Source organism: Aulonocara sp. 'chitande type north' Nkhata Bay, linkage group LG20 (assembly GCF_057382095.1).
Source record: "Aulonocara sp. 'chitande type north' Nkhata Bay isolate Kocher_YH1m ecotype deep benthic linkage group LG20, A_spYH_male_GT1.1, whole genome shotgun sequence".
Taxonomy (NCBI): Eukaryota; Metazoa; Chordata; class Actinopteri; order Cichliformes; family Cichlidae; genus Aulonocara; species Aulonocara sp. 'chitande type north' Nkhata Bay.
Genome location: NC_141363.1, coordinates 38,107,702 through 38,114,283, shown reverse-complemented (window position 1 = coordinate 38,114,283; position 6,582 = coordinate 38,107,702). Strand labels below are relative to the sequence as shown.

The window sequence follows — 6,582 nt, the reverse complement described above, 5'->3', positions numbered from 1 at the left end:
TTTCTTACAAATAAAACTCTAATGACAAACATGAACAGCTGTGCTTATTTCTGAGACATGAGTTTTTGAATGTGTTTAGACAGTGTGCATCTGTAATCTGAAACTGTAATGGTGAACCTGAGGTGATGGTCAACAGAAGGCTAATATATATCAATATAAAATAATATTGAAGTAATGTCTTTACCCCCTGCAGAGTGTGGACGCTGTGCACTCAATCACCTTATTCACTGTAGTAAACATGCACCGCTAGCTCAAGTGACTGACTGTCTCCATGGTTACATCGTATATTATTAGCTATGTAAACAGCTTCCATAGATACCGCCATAGCTCTCTGCAGCTGTAACACTTTCACACTTTGCAAATCATTTCACGATTTTGATAGTTATGAAGACAGAATATGTTTTTAAGGTCATGCTAGGCGGTTGCTATGGTGGTTGCTGTGGACTTGGCTGGACCGCGTCCGATTCCTGTTATTAGCTGTCCGCCGTAGGAAGGCTGCGTTCCATTTACAAGTAGTGACAGTCTGCCGCAACTCGAACTCAAACCCCGCTTTGTTCTTTAATTATAGGCCTTTTATAGCCGTTCATGACACGGGCACACACACACATAAAGCACTTTGCCTCACCATGAGAATGGAACTTTACCTAAGATAACCTTTAAAATATCTGATATAGGATAGAAAAATGAAGCAACCAGAGATTTAATGATGAAGACTCTGGGTTCTGTAGTGACCTGAATGACTCTTTGCATACAATTTATTGAAGAGGACTTTAGAATGCACTTTACATTTAGACTGTTGCTGTTTAATTTTTTACATTGTTGCGGTGTTATGTCATGAATAAAGTTCACCTGCTGGGGGTTTGATGGATCAGATCATCATAATCAATGGGTCCTGAGGTGGGCGGGACTGTCTCTGGTGATGTCACCATGAAGGAACAGCATCTGGCACGTGTTGCTGAAACATCCCAGTACACTGGTGTAGTTTCCTCTCCAGCTGTTTGACATTTGACACTTCAACATTAAGGGGAAGAAGAAGAAACAGTGTTAGGTCAGGTGACCACATGGTTTCTAAAGTAACTGACAGGAAGTAACCAGGCCGTTAGAAATGGATGGCATGTGTTTAGAGTTACTGGAGTTGGGTAACTCTACTTACCAAAAGCAGAAGCACACAGATGAAGGATCAGATGCTGAATGTTGCAGGAACATGCTCGTGCGGTGGTCATTCAGTGCTGCTCCGGCAGGTTAGACAGTCCAAGACTGATATACTGCCCATCTGAGAGTTTGAAAACACACATGCAAAGATTTATTTTGTATTACAGTCAAAGTTGGATGTTCATTTTTGTCCTTTAAAAATGTTTGTGTATTTGAAAGCGCTAACATTTAAGGATGACTTGGATCGTCTCCTTTAAAGGGGAGACAAGTGTATCCACTGATCCACGTCACTTTACCTGGATGATGACTCCTCTCTCCCTCACTCAGAAACGCTCCTAATATAACCAAGCAAATAAATAATATTGAAGATTTACTTACATCATTACAAAAACAGGAAAAACATCTCCCTTTGATTCTATTTCTCCATTCCTGCTGAACATCAGGCAACAAATATCTCAATAAATCACAGTAAAATGTAAAGCACATGTTTTCTCTGCTTTGTCTAACCTCTGCAGAGCCTGTCAAGAAAAACATATCTGTAAGCATAAAACAAATATACATTTCATAACACGTCACTGGACAAACCTCGGTCAGTTGATTTCCTCTGTGCAGTGCAGACGAACATCAGTCAGCAAGTCAAGGTGGTGAGATGGACTGGTGTCCTTTGTGACTCTGCTGGTTCTTCTGAGGAAATACCACCGTCTCTCCACACCGTCACCATCTGTGAGCACAAACTGCTGCTCTGCTCTGCCAGCATGTAGGAAATCACATATCACACACACAGGGGTGAAGAAACATTAGAACTCAACTTTGGATACTTTAGATCTAAACAGATCAAAGTAGGTCTTAGCTTCAACAATCAGTGAACAGACAAACAATGATACCATACTGATTCTGTATGAATACAATATGGTATTTTCAATACAGGTGTCAAATTAATTTACTAAAACTAATACAGATATATGTTTTTTTTTTTTGATAAATTCATTTGCTAAATTATAAGAATATATATTTTTTCATTTAACAATTGCAACTGAAAGAAATTAAATATTGAACAAAAATATATTGTCACATTCTGAGCATGCTCAGCATGCTGACAGACTTGAAGTTGCTACAGATTTTAAGAAGTGATAATTATAGGGAAAAAACTTCTCTTTTTCATCCATTTAATCAAACATTTGATGCCTTAGATGTCTCAGTCCTATAGCATTCTGCAACTACAACTAAGCTGAAGCTTGGATTTGGCTGCAGGTGCCCTGTACATCCTTCTCAACATGTGGGTACCATTTAATCACACTTCTTCCTGAGCTTTGCTTCGTCACAAGACCAAAGGTGGCATCCCGTGTCACGGTCATATCATCATCCAGAAGAAACATTTGAAGAAACATCATGGAGAAGAAACATTTACGCGCCTCCCGGTTTTGTTTTCTGATCCTGCAAAAAGACTGAGGACAACAAAGCCCAGAGAACACGAGATACACAACATCCAACATTCAGACTCAACAGCCTCCATAAATGAAGAGCACCAGGTTGGTTCAGTTATAGTAGATGTCATGGAATTTTTTTAATAAAGTCTGCAACACAGAAAGAGCTGTGATCATGCTATTTATTACTGTGCACAGGAGAGCAAACACACATCAAACATCACAGTTCAGTCATGTCAGCTCTGCCACTTCACGTGTCTCGCTATGAAACCTAACGGATCAATGGTTATGCTGTTTTGTGCCCTTGACGTTATCAGCACCTGTAAAGGGAGTTGTTTTCTCAAACTGCTGAAGTAAGTTCATCTAGTTTTAGAAACTTTCATTGAACAGTCTATAACAGTGTCACAACTAAGCATATGCATAAGCACTTAAATGCTTTAAATGAGAATAACATAAAATTTCTATTACAGGAGCTAGAGCCTGTCCCAGTAGTCATAGGTAGAGCACACCTGGACAGGTCACCAGTCTGTCAGAGGACTAACACAGATGCAGCCTGACTCAATCCTAAATGTTCAGCACACAGAGACACAGAGGCACCGTTTAAAGTTTAGTGTTAACTTGAGTCACTGATCATTTGCAGTATTACAGAGTCTGGCAGTCTTTGCATGATGTCCATGTCACTGTAAGTTTCTAGCTGACTCTCAGGTGTGACAGGTGTGCCAGCAGGAAAGCGTAATAATAGCCTGCATCCTGAGGTTTTTCATGCAGGATTAAAGGAGCCAGGCTTTGTTCACACAGCTAGGATTGTATTTTACACTGACCCTGGGTCAGTATAAGTATCATACAGTTTAAACGAAGCACTGAAACTTGCACATATTTATTACAGATGCACTGAAGCTAATCGAGATATTTGCTGTCAGTCTGTGGCTGCGATTAAACACTTTACTGGAAACTTTATTAACTAGTAACTTCGTCAGTCATGACAGAAGCTAATATTTCTGTGCTAACATCGTTTAAACAGTAACAGCTTTACTCCAATATAAGCTAACGTTTACACCGTAACTTTAAGCTAGCACCATAAAGACGGTAAAACACGTAATAACATCTACAAATGCATCTTAAAGCTGTTATATTAGCACTCGGTGTATTACTAACATAACCACATTAACATTATTGACACTCGCTGATTTTTAATAGTCATTCTATAAATGCTGTCCGTTTAAATGGTATTACCTGTAAACACTGCTGTATCCACCGGATTGCAGCCAGAGTGGATTCTGGAGTCTTCCCACGCTCCTGTTAGTGATCCTCCATCTGGATGGATGATAACAACCTTCTGAACAATCTAGCAGGAAATGGTCCATATCTATGGGATTGATTTGTGCTAATAACGCCCATTGTATGGAGTGATAACAGCCGAAGCGGGTGAATAAAGTCACCCAGTCGCTAGCTGTGCCATTACCCAGCATACACCAGCACAATATTAGGCACAGCACCACCATAGACATTTTCAGTGGTTTTGAATGCAGGACATGGTTATCTTACCTTGTAAAATGCATGACAATAAAACAGCTAACCACCATAAAATGGTATTGTGTGTGTATGTATGTGTGCGTGTGTAAGAGAGAGAGAGAAAGACAGAGGGGGGGGGGGGGGGGGGGGGGGGGGAGAGAGATCAAAGGCGTGCGTTTATGTTTTTTCTTGATCATGAGTGTGCCTCCTCTCTCTTATTGGATGTATGGTATAGCATGTTTATTCAGGTGCACCTTTGAAGTCTATGAGAATACTTTGCAGCCTGGTCTGAGTGGTCATTTCTGCACAGACACAATGAAGCGTGCACTCAGTTTAGAGGAGGCTGTTGCTGCAGTTTTGCACTCTCCACAAGCAGTGGAGATACTTCTGACAGCGAAGAAGAATTTTTGCCAGGCACCGAGGAGCTTTGCAGCTCATGTGAGGAGGAGGAGAAGGAGAAGGAGAAGGAGGAAGAAGAGCAGGAGGAAGAGACAAGACTGGAGGATGGCCAGTGGAGATCTAAAAATGGAGAAATCATGTGGCAACCCACACACGAAGAGGTCCTGCCATTTTTTCCTCCCCCCATTTTAACCCCAGGACCAACCCATTATGCAATTCGTATAGGATCAGCAGCCCTGTGAGCACTTTCCATCTTTTTTTTGCAGAGGACATTATGCAGCTAATCCTGCATTTCACCAACCCGCAGGGGCAACAGGTCAGTAAAAGACTGGAAGGACATAGATGAGGAGTTGCAGGCTTACATGGGGCTTGTGATGCTGGTTAGCCTGTACAGGTCTCAACATGAAACGACAACAAGCCTGTGAAATGGGGAGACAGGGCTCTTCTGTTTCCTGCTACCATGTCAAAAAAAAAAAGATTTGAGCAAATTAATCGGGCAGTAAGATTCGATGATTGTCTCTCCCGTCCAGGTCGCTACAGGGGGGGCAAGGCTGTGGTTTCCTACATCCCCAAGCAAAGAAAAAAGGTTGTCTTATTGAGCACCAGGCACCGTGAGCTACAAGTCCAGGACTCTGGGAAGAGAAAGCCCCACATCATCCTGGATTATAACAAATGCAAAGGGACTGTGGATCATCTGGACCAGGTAAGCACAATTATAAGTCATTTATTTGCCAAATTGTTTACCGTTTCTCATTGTTATAACTGATAAAGTCAGATAATGTGATTATAATAGTTTTGATATGAGATGATAGTTTTAGACTATGATAGTTTTGATAGCTACAGTAAGGAGAGGGGGGGGGGGGGGGGGGTCCAGTTTGACGCCCACAGGCAGGAAGAATCTCTTGCTTATGGCTGTATAAATCTGTTCATGTCATCTGATCATTTCTTTTTGTTTTGCAGGTTTGTGGCAACTACTCCTGCCGTAGGAGGACACGTAGGTGGCCCATGTGTCTGTTCTACCACATGATCGAGGTAAGCTGCTATAATGCTTTCATTCAAGACAGCTGTAACTTTTGATAGAAGACGCATATACACATATTTATGGCTTTATCTTATAAAGTTCGATATCCCCGTGTTGAGCAAACAGGTTTTGCAGCTGTTTGAGCTAAGATTTTCAAGTTATTCACATAATGAAAACCCATACTTTGTTTCGGTCGAGTTCCCCATTCAAATGCATGTAACAGTGAGAAACGCACTGTCTTGGCGAAAGAAAGCGTTTTTGTACAACTTCATATAAATAGGTGTAACTTTTGATAGAAGACTCAGACAAACATGTTTATGGCCTTATATTATAGAACTCAAGGTTCCCGTGCTGGGAAAACAGGTTTTGCAGCTGTTTGAGCTAAGATTTCCAAGTTATTCACATAATGAAAACCTATACTTTGTTTTGGGCGAGAACTCCATTCAAATGCATGTAATAGAAAGAAACGCACTAACGTGGTGAAATAAAGCGTTTTTAATGGTCTTCATGAAGACAGCTGTAACTTTTGATAGAAGATTCAGATATACATATTCATGGCTTTATCTTATAGAATTCAATATCCCCGTGCTGGGCAAACAGGTTTTGCAGCTGTTTGAGCTAAGATTTTCAAGATATTCACATAATGAAAACCTATACTTTGTTCGGGCGAGAACTCCATTCAAATGCATGTAATCGTCAGAAACGCACTGTGTTGGCGAAATAAAGCTTTTTTGCACAACTTCATATAAATCGGTGTAACTTTTGATAGAACACTCGGACACATATATTTATGGCTTCATCTTGTAGAATTCAATATCCCCGTGCTGGGCAAACAGGTTTTGCAGCTGTTTGAGCTAAGATGTTAAAGTTATTCACATAATGAAAACCTATACTTTGGTTGGGAGACTTCCCCATTCAAATGCATGTAATCGTCAGAAACGCACTGTCTTGATGAAATAAAGCGTTTTTGTACAAATTCATATAAATAGCTGTAACTTTTGATAGAAGATTCAAAAATACACATTTATATTTATACATTGAATTCTATAAGATAATTATAGAATTCAATATCCC

At 40.5% G+C, this 6,582-nt stretch overlaps 1 long non-coding RNA gene across 3 annotated transcripts; it reads right to left on the bottom strand.

The window, feature by feature from the left end:
• Positions 1-775: 775 nt before the first annotated feature.
• Positions 776-4,173, bottom strand: LOC147306255 (uncharacterized). 3 transcript variants are annotated; one of them, XR_015126606.1, is made up of 6 exons: positions 4,122-4,173; positions 2,437-3,890; positions 1,738-1,899; positions 1,379-1,487; positions 1,154-1,273; positions 776-1,011 (listed from the first exon to the last, which is right to left on the bottom strand). It is a non-coding gene; the product is annotated as an uncharacterized LOC147306255 (long non-coding RNA). The 3 variants fall into 3 exon arrangements; XR_015126607.1 differs by having other exon boundaries at positions 1,449-1,487; XR_015126608.1 differs by lacking the exon at positions 1,379-1,487.
• Positions 4,174-6,582: the final 2,409 nt, after the last annotated feature.